The following is a 16,914-nucleotide window of genomic DNA, read 5'->3' on the forward strand; positions in this document are numbered from 1 at the left end:
AGCTATACAGCTGGCCCTTCCTCACCATTGATCTAATAGCAGATAGGCAAACAGCTGAACTGGTAAAAGAAATCACCAGGCTGGCCAGTTTCCAACAGACTCTTCAATACCTGGTGGGAGGACACCCCAGAAATTCAGGAACCCCAATCTTTCAGCCAGGTGATTTAGTTCTTATTAAGGCTCTGCCTGTCACAGAACCTTCTATGGAGCTCTTGTGAGGACTATACACTGTTCTTTTGTCTACTCCCACTACACCCAAAGTCATTGACATAGACTCCTGGATTCATCACTTTCGAGTCAAGCAATGGAACCTCAGAAATAAAACACCTGCAGAGACCAAGTCTCCTGAACCAACATACTCTGGTGATCCCAAAGGAGATCTAAAGCAACTTTCCACAGACTCTTCAGATAAGTAGTGTTGGGGGCCCCGGTTGTATCCTGGAGTCTTAGAGGAATTCTCACTGTGCACCTCAGTGTAGGTCCATGGCTATGAACCCAGCAGATTGGAGTATTTGGGAAAAAGCTCTGTTTGCATTCCTTTTTATTTACATAGTCTGCCTCTTCAGTGGCCTCTATCTCATAACTTTCATTGCAGTAGGCTCAATGTTCATGGTCTGCCTAGTAGCCATTTCCCTTGCAAATTGGAGCCTGGAGAAAAGATCTTGATATCCTTTTCATTTGTGTGATTCTCCTTGTGAACAGTCTTTTTTAATGGCTGTACTTCTATTACTCTTAACGCCTCTTCTGCCCGTGGGAGCAGAGGCAGGAAGTGGATGGAATAAGGACAATACCTTAATCTGATTAACAGAATCTGCCAGTTCTCTTACAGATTACTGGATGTGTTGTCCTTCTTTGAGAAGAATTATTATTTTAAATTACTTAAAGAATTATTCCTTTAAATAATCTCCCCTGGGAAGGTCAGATAATTCAATGTGTAGGTATGGGCAGAATCTTCTGCCACACAAACATCTTAGGCCCTCAATTCAACTCATGGAGGTGTAGTTCAGTTTTTGAGAACAGTATGTATACAACTTTTAGCAGTGAGCAAGCATTTCAGGTGTTCCAACAAGGTGAGCGCAATGCCACAAATGGTGGAGAGGGGCTCACTGTTAAATATTTGAGGAGCACTCCGAAAACTGCAAACAGAACTATCAACAATAATGTACCAAACATCCTAAATATCTCCTCTAACCTACACGTTGGCCTCACCATGAGTTGCAGACACCTTCTATGCTTACTCAGGCAAATGTTTTTTATAGGACATAAACCCAACAAGCATGGGGTGTTCATTGTATGCATCCTTCAAAACCTAAAGGATGCTGAGGAATAGAACAACTAGTTCCTAATCCTGAAGAAATATTATTTCTTAAACAGACAGTGAAAGAAAATCTATATTCCCCACACATCTTCTCTGGCACCAACATATTACTTAGACAGAAAAGGGAGCCAGCTTCTTTAATCATTGTAGGAATTGTGGCACTGGAACTGTACTTGCTGGACTTGCCTATGGCATCATTGACACCTACCAGTGTCCAGTGTCACCGAGACGGTAGGTGAGATTGCCTGAGAGATAGGCTTTAATTTTAAGGACCTCCAAAAGTCCCTTAACTCTCTGGCCCATATGGTTTTGGATCACAGGTTTGCCCTGGATTATATGTTAGCCCAACAAGGATGAGTATGTGCACTAGCCAACACCTCCTGCTGCATGTACATCAATACCACTGGACAAGTGGATTCTTGTACTGAAATAATTTTCAATAAAGCTAAATGGTTAAAGGAAAAATAAATAAATACTCAAGTTGTTGGGCAAATATGGGGGGAATTAAGTCCTGGCTACCATCTCTAGCCTGGTTCCTCCCTTTGCTTAACCCTCTGGTTGCAATAATTATTTTACTAAATTTTGGTCCATGCAGTCTCAATCTGCTTGTCAAGCTTTTTTCATCAAGGCTGGAGACAAGCAAGCCCCAGATGATGATGGAAGCAGAGCCACACACCAAAGACCCCCTCCTGGTACCAAGGACCCTTTGACAGAGTCCCCACCATCTCGGAAGAGGCCTTGACTGAAGGACCATGATGCCTTCTCAGCCTGAAGAGTCAAACAGAGCCAATGCCCCTTTTCCTGACAGAAGTCAGTACTACCTCTGGAGAGGAGGAAAAGAGGACAAGTGTGAGGGGAAATAAAACAACAGAAATGTCCCTAGAACAAATGATAGAAATAACACTTGGGATGAAAAGGGCAGATGGCAGAAGTAACCTTGTTTTAGATAAAGAAGGCATATTTAAAAACAAAACATTTAGAGAGACTGAGAAACCAGCTTTGCACTCAGGTGCTGAGGCACAGTAGGCTTCTCTTCCTAGATAAGGAAAATAAGATAAAACATTCCTAAAGGCAGACATCTAAAGGGATGAGATAGAGACCCCTAAAAGGAGAGGAACAGAGCAAACTTTCCCAAGATAAACAAAAAGGGGTCTCACCTGAACAATGAGCAGTAGTCATAAAGTATAGGTGATAAGTCCCAAAGACAGATGGACACTCTTGGAATGTCCAATCTGATACGGATGAGAGGGGGGCAATTAGATGTTCAGGCTTGACCAAGAGTCAATTAGATAGTCAATTACAGCCACAGTGTTGAAGCTAGAATGGGGAGGGGTCCCTAACTTGGCCTCTGTGTAATCTGATGGACTTCAGTTTAGCTCATTCACTAAGTCCCACCCATTAGGGTGCTTTGCCATCCTTTCAATAAACTTTGTGCTTCTTTACTTTTAACTCCTGGTCTATGGCATGAATTTGTTTTAACTCTTAACTGGTTGTCCGGCACCTTCAATCATTGACTGCACCAGGATGTGAACTTGCGGAGCAACAATCCAGTCCGGTATCAGAACTGCATGGTCACCTTCAAGACCTCCCTCTCTGGTGAAAGCAGAAGCAGCCGCATGGCTTGAAATGCTGGGTTGCTGATGACTCTAGCAGGAGAGCTTCATCTGGGAGCCCTGCAGGGAGAAAGGAGGTCAGATGATGGGGCAAGTGTATGCAAGCTCACGGGACAAGAAGCCTCTCCAGATGTTGCACAAGCAGTGACCAAACCTCAGCAGTTCTGCCAGAGATCAGGCTGTGACTGAAGAGCTGGTAATTTGGCTGAGAATCTGGTCTCCCATTATCACTTGTGAATGTAATTTTAAAAGCAATCTTGGAAAAACACTTATAAGTTAAGCAATTGTTTATTCCCTTGAAAATCTTGCCCTATTCTCAGCTGCCAGTAAGTGGTAAGTACATCTGTGAGAGGAATTCAAGCTTGGGGTGTTTGGAGAACGGGGGAGAGAACATGGAGAAGAAACAGGACAAATCCTGACTGCAGGAGAACAAGGCAAGGAGGAAAAGGGTAGTCTAGTTCTCCTTGTCTTAATCCCCCAAATAAATCCACATCATGTTCCACTTTAAACTTTCTTTTTTAGTGTGTTTTCCACTAACTCGCACATTGTCGTGGACAAGAAACTTCATAGGTTTTTGTTGGTATTGTATTCTCAGGCCTGGCACAGCCCCTGGGATGTAGTTGTACCTCTGAACACTTCTGCAGGGAGCAACTCCACACTCAAGAATGTTCAGAGCATGATGCCCAGGGGCAATGCCAGGTGGAAGAGCTGAATATGGTCAGGGAAAAGGGAGCAGGAAGATAAAGTCCTCTACCAGGTCCTGTGCTCCCCTTCAACTGAGCCCTTCCTAGAGAGTACCAGGTGAGCCAGTAGCACTTTATCTAATTACAAGAGGGAGAGAGACCTTGGCCTGGGAGGTGAGGCAGAAGTCTGGAAAGGTACGACTGATGGGAGGTGAAAGAAAGGTGGCCTCCTGGAGTGAGGGACCTTCCTGGCCCGACCAGTGTGGCCAGCCTCCTCTGATCACTCCAAGTTGCCCAGACTTCAGGTCAGCATAGTTCACAGCACAGCAAGACAAGAAGAGCCTCAGGCACAGGTGCACTTGGTCATCAATGGCTTCCCAACCGAGCAGTCTTCATTATAAAGTGTAATGTACTTGAGTCTCACTCTGATCATTGAGAAAAAATCATTTCATTTGTTTAAGAGAATGCTTAAAATGTTTTTCACATTAAAACATTTTATACAGAGGACTTTGAAAAACACAACTTATGAATGCTCCGAATGATCTTCTAATTTCCAAATAAATGACAAAAACCAAATCAAAGCAGATACAAAGTGTCCTGTGTTTCCCCCATAAAGTCCTTCTCTTTTCTCCGTTGGGAAGTCTCTGCATTATATGACTTGACCTTATAGCAAGCCTGCACACTACACTGTAGAGGTGACTTTATTTCCACAAATCAAATGAAGAACAGGAAGAACTTAAACAGACCACAAATTCGCTCAAGAGCTGCCTGGGAGAGGGACCCAAGTTTATAAGGTCCTGGCCCAGCACTAGGTTCCTGACAATTCAAGGCAAGTGTTATGGAGCTAGATGACCTCTCCCACTAACATGATGTGGTCACCCCGCTATGTCTCCTGGAAACATCTTCTCAGTCTTAAAATAAAAATTTCTTCCCCTGCCTTTTTTGTTACATTCTTTATTTTCCACAAATAATTCAGGTTAATGAAGGAACTTGGTGGCTCACACTTTCTACCATGTATAATAAGAAACATTCTTTTCAAAAAGGAGAGAATTGATCCATTGTGATGGTAGCCAGCAATCAATTTATGTTTGAGAGGATGATAATAAGTTTCCGTAAAGACCTGGATTTTCTTTCTCAGAACTATGCTTAGAAATATAAAGAAAATCTGTAAACAAAACTTTAAGCAGCTGAGACTCCTGGCAATGTGCACGGAAAGCATTCAGATCCCACGTGAGGCCTGTTTAGGAGTTGAATTGCTGTCCCTGTCATGAGAAGCAGGAGTGTGTGTACTCCCAAGTTAGAAGACTGATCTCAAGAAAGCCCTGAGCAGAACCATGTTCTTTGCTTCTTGTTTGATCCTTGGGCCCTGATCCTGCTGAAACCAATCCACTCCTCCCTAGGTCACTCTGGCCTCCAGTTCTTGCTTTAAGTCACCTGTGCCCAGAGTGACCTGTGTGCACCTCCTAGAAGCATCCAAGACACAATGTGAATGTGTTGGGGGAGGAAAGGAGGAGAAAATGTGGGGAAAAGGCAAGGATTGAAATATGCTGATGACTGTAAATCTTAGTTAAGAATGGAAAAAAACTTTTCAACAACTTCGAACATTGTTGGGGAAGAGTAAAAATTTTCTCTTCCAGTGTTTCCACTTGTGCTTACTCACACAATCTCTGTGAGACACCTGCAAGAAAACCTAAGTGTTTTTCTTGATCTCACACCCACACTCAGGGCTTCAGACAGCAATGAGGAGGATTGCCTCCTGCACCCCTGAGTGGCTTTCCACTCTGCATCCACCTTGGTGTCCTCTAGCTTGATCCAGTTCTGACTCTGCCTGGAGATGGCTCAGTCCCACAAGACTCGCCCCTCCTCAGACCCAACCTCGGATGCCAATGGCAAGTGCAGGCTGTGAGCTATGCCTCTGACAAACCAGCTACAGCTCTGGGTTCCATGACCACCCTCCAGTTTGATGGGTTTCTAGAACAGCTTCAAGGACATAAGAAAACACTGACATTTGATCATTTATCACCAAGAAACTCACTAAGTGTGTGACAAAGGTGCATGACTGAGACCCTTGATTCTGGGCAGAATGAAGTGCTCATATTTTGAAGTATTAAGTCTGTCCTGTTGAAGACAAATGGGATTTTCTTCTTTTATTAAACCTTGCTCCCAGCACATCAGACCCCTGTGAACAAGGGTTTTGCCCACTTTGTTCTCCTACTCTATCCCTGAAACATTGCCCAACATGCAGTACACATTTGATAGATAGAATGGACTGAATGGTTTGGCATTACCCAAGATACTAACAAGACAGTTACCTTCCTGCACAACTGAGTTCTGCCAAGTGCTGTTTGTGGACAAAAGATTATACCCAATATTCTCTTTTGAAGGAGTTTCCTAACAACAAAACTAAATTGCTGTGGTGGGAGCTTTTCAGCCCTACTTACCTTTCACAGTTGATCTTTTAAATTGGCATGGTGGATCAGGTGGGAAGGTCAAGCATGGGCCCAAGGTGACAAAGACACAACACAACAGGAAATTCAGAAGAGCTGGAGGATGAGGGGGTGAAGATGTGCAACAGAAGCAGACATGTGCACAGACATGGTGTGGCACTTGCAGTCCATGGTGGAGACTTGCAGCCCTCAGCATTCAGTGGGAGCTGGTTACAAGGCAATGCTGAGTCTAAAACTGAAGGTGTGGGGGTGGGAAGTAGCTATTTTATATATGTGATGCTTGACAGGGTGCCAAGATCATTCATTGTGGAAAGGGCAGTATTCAACAGTGCTGAGAAAGGTGGATATATATATATGCAAAAAAGGTAAAGTTGAATTCCTGCTTTACACCATGTAGAACTTAACTCAAAATGGATCAAAAACCTAAATGTAAGACCAAAAATTTAAAAACTCTTAGAAGAAAGTATAGGGAGAAGCTTCATGACATTGGATTTGACAATAATTTCTTAAGTGTGACATCCAAGGCACAGAGAGCAACAACAAAAATAGACAAACAGAAAGAGGCTTTGTCAAAATTTAGAATTTTCTGTGTATCAAAGGATACTATTAACAGTGAAAGGCAACCTGCAGAATGGGAGAAAATGTTTGCAAACTATGTATCTAATTAGGAATTCATATTCAGAATACATAAATAACTCTTCGAAGTTAACAACAATAAGCAAAAAACCTAATTTAAAAATGAGCAAATGACTTGAAAAAACATTTCTTGAAAGATATTCAAATGGCTAATAGGTGTAGGAAAAGATGTTTCATGTCACTTATTCTTAGGAAACATACAAATTAAAATCACTGAGATACCACCTCACACATGTCAGCATGGCTTTTGTCAGCAAAACAAAATACAAGCACAGACAAGGATGTAGAGAAATTCAAACTTCTGCATTGCTTGTGAGAATATAAAATAGTGTAGCTGCTGTGTGAATGGCACAATGGTTCCTCAAAGCATTAAGCATAGGTTTACATGTGAGTTAGCAATTCCACTGCTCGTGTATGCCCAAAAGAAGCTTGGAAGAAAAACACCCAGCCTCTTTAGAACTAGATTCTCAGTTCAGGCACCTGAAAACTCTCCAGGTCAAGTTAGCTAAATATAGATTTTTAATGAAGAACCATCAAATATACAAGGGAAAAAAAAAAACTATGGATGAGGTAAGAAACAAAACAAATCAGTCAGTCACCTAAAATTTAAGATATTAGAATCAGTTCAGGATATATAATTAAAATGCTCAAAAGTATTTGAAGACTAAAATAATTGAAAACATGACCAATAAATGAAGGACTATAAAAACTATGAAGATCCAAATAGTTCTGTTTTTAAAAAAAACTTCCAGAAATTAATAGCTAGAATAAAATAAAAAGATATGAACAGACTGAGCAAGTTTTACAAGAATTGAAAAGAACATAAATTGGTAAAGTATGAGATACATCTGAAGAAGCTATCCAGAATTTGCCACAAAAAGAAATGGACAGAAAGCATAGTGAAGTTAAGAAGCACAAAGACTAGGAGAGGGCCCAGCATTTGGATGACTGGATTCTGGCAGATGAGAGTACAAAGAAGTGGGTGGGAGGAGACGCCCCCAAAAGCATGTCACACACAATGAGCAACATGAGTTACAGAGTGTACTCAGCTCTGTCTTTAGGAAGCACACTGAATGTCTAGCAAGACTTGAAAGACAGAGAGAGAGAGAGAGAGAGAGAGAGAGAGTCATACTGGGATGGGTAGTGCTGTATTAAGATATTAAGAGCAGCTGAAGAATGAAAGGGGGTGGTGCACACAGGAATGAACTCAGCTTCTGGCAGATGTTGATGGTGACACTGGAATTAAGGGACGCTGACAAGAACCTCAATTAACTGAGAGAAGGTAACTTCAGCCTAGAACCATAAACCCAGAGCAATTGCCCTTCTGAAATGAAGGCAGGCAGAAGGCATTTTTAGAGCCTGTAGTCAGCATGGCTGTGGCTAAGAGTGCTTTGGTATGGGAAATGTGCCTCAGCAGCTTCTAGGCACCCACAACACACAAACACAGTAAGTGAGGCAATGGCGAGTTCACTGGCTGAATGTAAGTGGTCCTCTCACCACGTACCCATATATCACGACATCACATCGTACACCTTATACGTATACAATAAAAAATAAAAGAAAGCAAGAGCTTGCCACTAAGAAGTCACACTCCAAAAAGAGCAAACAGCAACCCAGAGGGAAATTCTGAGATTCAGGACTCCTGTGAGCTGGACCCCCAAGGACATTCAACTCAGTCCCAATCAAAATCCCCAGGGAATGCTTTGATAAGATTCGACTATGCTGGCTTGAACATGGCTATAAAGCAAGGAAACCCAGTGTGAGCAAGACAAGGCCATGTTGGGTTAAAAATCCCACCACATGGCTGAGTGCCATGGCTGAAACCTGTAATCCAAGCTTCTTGGAAGGGAGAGATTAGGAGAATCATGGCTCAAAAGCAAGCCAGGAAAACAAGTTTGAAAGACCCCATCTCAACCAATGGCTGGGTGTGATGGCTTGTGTCTGTCATCCCAGCTACCTGGGGAGGCACAAACAGAAGGATGGCAGTCCTTCTGGCAATCTCAGGCAAAAAGGTTAAAAGAAAGAAGTTAAGAAAGTGAATATGGTTGATGTACTTTCCTTTTTTTCTTTTATTTATTTATTCATTTATTTATTTATATGCTGATACTGGGGTTTGAACTTAGGGCCTCACACTTGCGAGGCAGGCACTTTACCACTTGAGTCACTTGCCAGCCCTCCCCCCTTCTTTAAATTAAAAAAAAAAACTAAACAAAGAAAAGAAAAAAACTGGACTCCAACCAATAGAACCCCTGGCAATTACCAAACAGCATTTTCATACTCGTTACCCCTATCATTACTTATTCATCCGTGCTGTACGTGGCCAAAAAATTTGAAGGAGGCTGAGCACTGGTGGCTCACACTTATAATCCTGGCTATTCGGGAGGCAGGGATCAGGGGGTTAGCAACTCAAAGGCAACCCTTGACAATTAGTTGTGGAGACCTAATCTCAAAAAAACCATCACAATAAAAGGCTGGTGAAAATAAAAGTTTTTATGGAAAAACCAGTGCTCACAAGTCCATATGAAATTCTCCATCTTGAGCAACTTCTTCATCACAATCTGTTTTTGTCTTCCAATAGTCCAGAATATAAGAAAGGTCATTACAGACCCTGGCTCTGACACCCTACTCCACCCCTATCCATGTGTCATAAAATAAACTCCACTTCCCATTTGTTCAGACAACTTCAGGTTTTCCTCTCTTCAAATGTTCACTTTAGTGACACAAAGGTACTCTCCAGATTGGGTGGCCATCTCCACCATCCTCTTGAGGACATTTTTCTCAAATCTCAGTCCCTAAGCCTTCCCTCCCCATCACCCTCTTCCTCCTCCCTGGCTTCCAGGAGCCTTTCTGTCTGGCTTCTCCTTGTTCTGGATTTTTCACATCATTGTCCACAGATTTCTTCATGGCAGTAAATATGAAGATGCTGCTTGGTATTCACCAGGGGTTCTATTTGTTGGGGTCCAGTTTTTTATTTGCTTTGCTTTGTCTTTTCAAATTTGATGTGCTTTCTAGACTAAAATGAATATAGAATTTTAAAACCTGTTGAAATCACCATAAGAAGGGGACTAGGGTAGAAAGGAGAAAAATAGAGGGGATGAACCGATTAGGGATATAATACATACATACATGGAAATATTGCAATGAAACTCCCAGTATAGCTATCTTAAACAAATAAAAATGTCTTTTCAAAAATGGAGAACAGGAGGATAAAATAAGTCCTGTCTGGAAGTTGCCACCAGTGGGAGGGGAAAAGATATAAGGAAAGGGTGTGGGAGGGTGAATATAGTGGAAATATCATGTACTCATATATGAAAATGGAAAAATGAGACCTGTTGAAACTATTCCAAGAATAGGGGAGGAGGGATACAGAATGGTGGAAGGGGTGAATTCAGCTATGATGTATTATAAAACTTATGTAAGTGTCACAATGTACCCCCAGTACAATAATTTTTTTAAAAAAGACTGGCAGAGTGGCTCAAGGGGTGAGTATTTGCCTAATAAGCATGAAACCCTGAGTTCAACCCCCCAGTAACAAAAATAATAATCCCACCATGCAAGAGAGTTGCTTTTAACTGTCATGCCAAGTCCTCAGAAAAGCCTCGATATGTATGTGTCCTGAACTTGCAGAGTCAGCCACCAGGAATTTGGTCCAAATACCATCAGTCCCTCTTCCAGAAGCCCCAGCTATTGTAGTCTTTATTCTGTTTCCACTTACCTTGTGAGGTAACTGGGACCCTGTGGGCAGCTATCACTCAGCAGTGTGAAGGCTGATTGTGTAAAAGTTGCTGCATGCAAGAGGAGGTCTGCAAGGAGCAAAGGGCACCATTCCAGTCACATCTGGGAGCTAGGAGAGTTGCTCAACCTTCATCTTGCACAGCTAAAGGCTCTGTGTGCATAAGAAGGCTGCCTGCCACTGGCAGCCTCTACCACCCACTTATTCACTACTTGCCCATTCAACAAACATTGAGCAACACTGCAGGCAGTGTTAGCCCATGGAGATACATGGATGAACAAAACAGACTTGTAGCCCACATTCACTCATGCAAGGAAGAATCATTAAACAAAGAAATAAAAACACACTGAGAACATCTTCTAATTGTGTATATGTATAGCCAACACACAGTTACGGAGAAGGAGTTTCAGAATCGGTGTGGAAAGTCTCTCAATAAAAACCACAGAACAGGGAGCATGAGGGTGTTCTGGGGAAAGTACCTCTGCTGAAACTGAAGCAGGAGGACACCATTCCTTCTGGAGGTGGGAAAGTTTCTGCTCTAAGGAGAGAACACCTGTGAGGAAGGAGTGGATCAGAGGTTCTCAGGAAAGGAGAGATCTGTGTGGTTGGAGCTTATGGATAAGGGGCAGGAGCAGAAGGGAGGTGAAGAGCACATGCAGAGCCTTGTTGGAGACCAGGCATGAACCCTGGACTGGGATATAATGGAGTTTGCACAGCCTCTCCATGGTAGAAGTTTGCACAGCCTCTCCCACCATATTTTTCCCAGTACCTGGTGTCTTGACCTTTGTTCTCACATCTCCTTGAAGAATACAACCTGCTGTGTCCGCATACCAGCCCCCTGATGCAAAACTAGATAAAGTACCAGAACTGTTAGGAGACTCCCTGATACCAGATTAATCAATACCTTAGGTAAGGTGTCCTGTGTGCTTGATTATTTCAGAACAGATGTGTTGCAATTAAGCTTCATTAGCCTTAGGAAAATTAGCCCACCAAACCTCATTCCTTTTACCTGAAATCAAAGAATTGTTGAAGCTTGATTTTTACCTGAGTCTTTTCCTTGTACTGACCTATATATGTTCCCTTTAGGAACGTGCAGTCCTCCCATCCCCAGCTTTTCTGTTTTATGTCTGTATGTCTGTGTGTGTCTTATTTCTCATTCCCCACCACTCTTAGTCAGGTTCACGCAGCACACCCACGCAGGTCGTGGGCAAGTGGCGCCCATTCTTGTGGCCTGACTACAGGAGAACTCATTGCATAAGGCGAGGGAATGCTCTCTGAAGGATGCATCCATAAGGAAAATAAGGTAAAGGCAGAGCGCAATTCTGAATATAGTGGGGAGTAATAAATATGGGACAAACTGGATCTAAGGAAAGAGATCTCTGTGTATGTATGCTTAAGACTAAAGGTAAATCTAAAGTCTTCAATGTCTAACAATGCACTCAAAATTAATGTAATTGTTTTGTGTTTCATTGTGTAAATTTTGTGTATATTAATGTATTTGTTTTGTGTTTTATTGTGTGAGTTTTGTGTATGTCTATTGTATGATTAACTTATTAGAGACAAAAATCTAATAGTTATGGTAACAATCTTATTTAAAACTGAGACTGACTCAAAACACTATTCCTAAAATCAACTCTTGCCTCAGCTGTTAAAACGAATCCTAAAAGAACAGAATGGGACACTTCTCAATCTGCTCCTAAAAATTTTTAAAAATAACTTATCAATGTACTGTGGCCACTTAGTAAATTTTTACATGTTCTTGAGCTCTTGAATCTATGTGCACTTAAATTGACATTTATGGCATGCCTAATGTAGAACCTTTTTTATATGCGTGTATATTTAAACATCTTTAGGAGGATTTTTATAATAAAATTAATGTAAGGAAATACAAGGCTTCTGTTCTCTTCTCTCCTCTACCTCTTCTGCTGCTACTTTTGAGAAAAACCAGTTTTTCAAAGGTTATGTCACAATCAGGTCTAACTAAATTACAGGCATTATTTTATGGACAGTAACCTTAATCTGTTTCATTTTGTCATAGGAGTAATTTACATTGAATTATTTTATAATTAGATCTATTAACAAAAGATGTCTTTAAAAATAAGGCTAACTGAAAAACCAATTTTATTTAAATTTACATTTCTTTTAAAAGTTATTTTAAAAGTACAAGTTACAAAATGAACAAGTAGAAAGGATATAGATAGGTATTGAATGTATTTTTTGAGGAAAAGTTAGAGGAAAAAGGAATGTTTTGGATGAGAAAGTACTTTGTAAAGAAGGATTTGTCCTAAAGATTGTTCCAAATATGGAGAAGAGGGTTAAGGTAAAACCACCAGAGGGTTCGGAATGTTGTATGAAGGTCTGAGTAAGTTGTATAAGTGTATAATAAAAGCTTCGGTTAGAGTGGACTATAACCTAAGAATTGCCTAAAAGATTTTTTAGGGTCATGTCAAACTAAAATCTAATTCTCTATGTCCATAAAATAACAAGGCTATCTTAATATTATTTTGCCCTGAGTAACATCTGCAAAAAAAATGTTATAGGGAAGATTTTATCAAAGTAATTACTTGTGTTTTCTGTTGATTTTGTCAAGCTTTAAATACTACTAAATCAGAGTTCATTTACCTATTTGCTCATGCAAAGGTCTCTTAAATGACCACCTTTTAACTGTGCTCTGTGTCTATACTTTATCTAAATATGATACAAACATTTACAAAGTTAAACGTGTTAGTATATGTAAAATGATGAGCTAAAGCTCTCTTTTATCCAAAAGCATTACATTTAACTTGACCAGCTAAAGTTCTTTATCCAAAAGCATTACATCTAAGCCTTTGACATATAAAATGCTTAATGAAACTTTTGGCAAATGTGCTGTTTATAATCAGTAACATTCAGTAAAACCTTGCCATTTGGGCAATCTTGCTACTTAAAACCTGACCTATGTTAGTTTTAGTCAAATAAGTGTTATTGTATATGTATAAAATGTAATCGTACATCAAAAATGAAGCTATTTGGGATCACAGGCATTGGCCTCATAACTTAAAGACATCTAAAGTTAACAATGCTAGACTTTTACAAGCTTGTGTGCACGTGTTCCTAATTGTAACAAAGAGCATTTAGTGCTGCTATTTTAATACTACCAGTCATAATTATTTTCCTAAAAATACAGTCTGCAATGGAAATAACCAAATGTCTAACAATTCCCAAACTACTTTTCAGTATTTTAACCATGGCTATTCTAAGTCTTTTCATTCTCAGTCTTGGTCCTTCTTCAGAGCATTTACAATTACCCAACACCTATTTTCAATTGAGTCGGCCTTCTAAATATTTACTGTTTTCAAAACCTTTAACTGTTGTCTGTTGACATTCTGCAGCATTTTTAAGTTGTCAGGATATCATCTATAGTCCAGACAGAACTAAAAATGGATGCCAGGTAAGCCCACTTCTTCTAAACTTCTTTTCTTGTTTATAATTTGGCCAAATGGGCCTTATTGTAGCTCCAGATAAGGTACAAAAGCAATCCCCTTTTCATATTTGGGACAGCTTATTGAGGGATGTACTATCTGCCCCCCAAAAATAGAAATCCATAAAGATAACTTAAAAACTTTAAATAATTTTTAAAAATTATTAGGTGATAGAAATTGGCTACGTCCTGCCTTAAAACTTACCACCCATGAACTGTCTCCTCTCTTTAAAATTTTACAGGGAGACACTCAACCATCATTTCCTAGATATCTTATACCGGAAGGTTGTATGGCACTGGCTAAGGTTGAACGAGCTATTCATAATTCTCAGACAACTTGTGTTGATTATTTTCAACCAGAACAACCTCTTATTTTACCTACTGCAAGTCTACCCACAGGAGCTCTTTGGCAGACTCAAGGAGTACTAGAGTGGCTACATTTACCTCACTCCCCTGCTAGAGTCATCACTCTTTACCATAATATGGTAGCAAAATTAATAGCCATGGGACGTTTTTGCACTGTACAATTGCTAGGACTAGAACCATCCCTTATTATTGTTCCATTTACCAAGGAACAACAGGCTTGGTTATGGCCTACTGATACCATGTGGCAAATGCCTTGGCAAACTTTACGGGACAGCTTGGAGAACATTTGCCTTCCTCTAAACTTCTTAATTTTGCTTTTCAACATGCTTTTATATTTCCTCACAATATCCAAGAGGATCCCATGCCTCAGGCTCTTGTGATTTTTACTGATGCTTCAGGTTCTGGAAACACTGCTTACTTTTCCTCTCAAGGACAAAAGGTTATACAAACAGGTTTTTCCACTGTTCAATGTGCTGAGCTTCAGGCAGTTATATTGGCTTGTCAGGACTTTGCTCATGTTCCTTTTAATTTGTATCCAGATAGTACATATGTTTATGGTGTACTTAACTCTACTGAAACTGCTTATATAGGACCTACTAATGATGAACAGATTTTTCATCTCTTCCATGAGTTAAGGGCTTTATTACAACAACGCCAACATCCCTATTTTGTGGCCATCTCCCATCCCACTCTGGCCTTCCTGGGCCATTGGCCAGAAAGCAATTGCCAGGCCGATGCCTTGGTTTCTCCATTAATTTTACAGGTGGATACCTCATCACCAGTAAACCAGGCCATACAAAGTCATTCTCAGTTCCACCAAAACTCCAGAGCTCTTCATAAACATTTTCATATCACCCCAGAACAAGCTCGTCAAATTGTTGTCATGTTCAAAATGTGCTCTTCATTTGCCTGTGCCCAGAAAGGGAGTTAACCCTCATGGTCTTCATCCTCTATCATTATGGCAGATGGATGTTACTACATTCCGTCTTTTGGATGACAGTATTATGTGCATGTTGTCATTGATACTTACTCTGGTTTTGTTTTTGCCTCTCCAAGATCAGGGGAAGCAACAGGCCATGTCATAGATGACTGTTTAGCCGCCTTTGCTGAGATAGGCAAGCCACTCCATATTAAAAGTGATAATGGCCCAGGCTATACATCTACTACCTTCAAGGCTTTTGTTCCTCCTACAAATTTTTCATACCACAGGCATGCTCTACAATCCACAAGGCCAACCTATAGTGAAACGAGCGCACCAAATTTTAAAGTTCAATTACAAAGACAAGAAGGGGGAGACAGCTCCCCAGCCACTCAAATTAACCAAGCTCTTTTTACTTTAAATTTTTTAAATTGCTCTGAATCTGGCTTTACTCCAGCTGAAAAACACTGGGAACATAGTAATAAACAACATTTGCCGCAGGAATTGTGGAAAGATGTAATGACTGGGGCCTGGCAAGGCCCTAGCCCAGTCTTGTTATGGGGCCGAGGCCATGCTTGTGCTTTTCCTTAAGGTGCAGAAAGCCCAATTTGGGTACCCTCATGGTTTGTGAAGATGCATGGAACCCATCAGCCATCAGATGCAGAAGCTCCACCTGATGGAGGAGGACAGGAGCCCAAGCCCGCTGAAAACCAAACCAACGGAGATCCTGTCACTGAAAGCAATAAGGAACCACCCTTACCAGGTCCTACAAGGGGCAACATCATCACCTTGACAAACACAGTAAAACAACCTGGGGATCTACTCCCCCAACTTGGGGTCAAATAAAATGCTTGTCGGAACTCAAAAGATCAAAAGGTGACTCCTCAGATTAAACATAGAAATGTATCAGAAGCTTTTAAGAAATAGAGTAGGGGGAGATGTTGGAGAATAAGCATGAATCCTGGACTGGGATATAATGGAGTTTGCACAGCCTCTCCATGGTAGAAGTTTGCACAGCCTCTCCCACCATATTTTTCCCAGTACCTGGTGTCTTGACCTTTGTTCTCATATCTCCTTGAAGAATACAACCTGCTGTGTCTGCATACCAGCCCCCTGATGCAAAACTAGATAAAGTACCAGAACTGTTAGGAGACTCCCTGATACCAGATTAATCAATACCTTAGGTAAGGTGTCCTGTGTGCTTGATTATTTCAGAACAGATGTGTTGCAATTAAGCTTCATTAGCCTTAGGAAAATTAACCCACCAAACCTCATTCCTTTTACCTGAAATCAAAGAATTGTTGAAGCTTGATTTTTACCTGAGTCTTTTCCTTGTACTGACCTATAAAATAAACACTCTGGCTCAGGTAGGTGCTCACATTTTCCTTCAGGAACATGCAGTCTCCCATCCCCAGCTTTTCTGTTTTATGTCTATATGTCTGTGTGTGTCTTATTTCTCATTCCCCCGCCGCTCTTAGTCAGGTTCACGCAGCACACCCACGCAGGTCATGGGCAGGGCTCGTAAGCCACCGCCATCCCTTGTGATTCTAAAAGTAACACTGAAGGGCCTAAGCCACTAGTGATGCTCTCTGAATCTCACAACTGCCACATGGAGTTCTGTGGCTTAGAACTGGCAGGAGAACTGTAGTCACAGCTGTCCTTGGGAGAGAAGGCCCCTTTCCTTGTGGAAAGCTGGTGTGTTTGCTCCACGCGGTCACTGTTAAGATGTAGAGCTTGCA

The 16,914-nt window shown here is 41.1% G+C and overlaps 1 long non-coding RNA gene across 2 annotated transcripts in view; it reads right to left on the minus strand.

Moving 5' to 3' along the window:
- The window catches only part of LOC141416919 (uncharacterized), a 35,516-nt gene extending 24,958 nt beyond the window's left edge, over positions 1–10,558 (minus strand). The window contains exons 1-2 of one of the 2 annotated variants that reach the window (XR_012441549.1): positions 10,413–10,558; positions 2,806–2,991 (exon numbers count right to left, since the gene is read on the minus strand). This is a non-coding gene — a long non-coding RNA (uncharacterized lncRNA). Of the gene's footprint in view, positions 1–2,475; positions 2,992–10,412 lie in introns of both variants that reach the window. The other variant, XR_012441548.1, reaches the window with a different exon arrangement.
- Positions 10,559–16,914: the final 6,356 nt, after the last annotated feature.

This window comes from Castor canadensis, chromosome 2 (assembly GCF_047511655.1).
Source record: "Castor canadensis chromosome 2, mCasCan1.hap1v2, whole genome shotgun sequence".
NCBI classification, from domain to species: domain Eukaryota; kingdom Metazoa; phylum Chordata; class Mammalia; order Rodentia; family Castoridae; genus Castor; species Castor canadensis.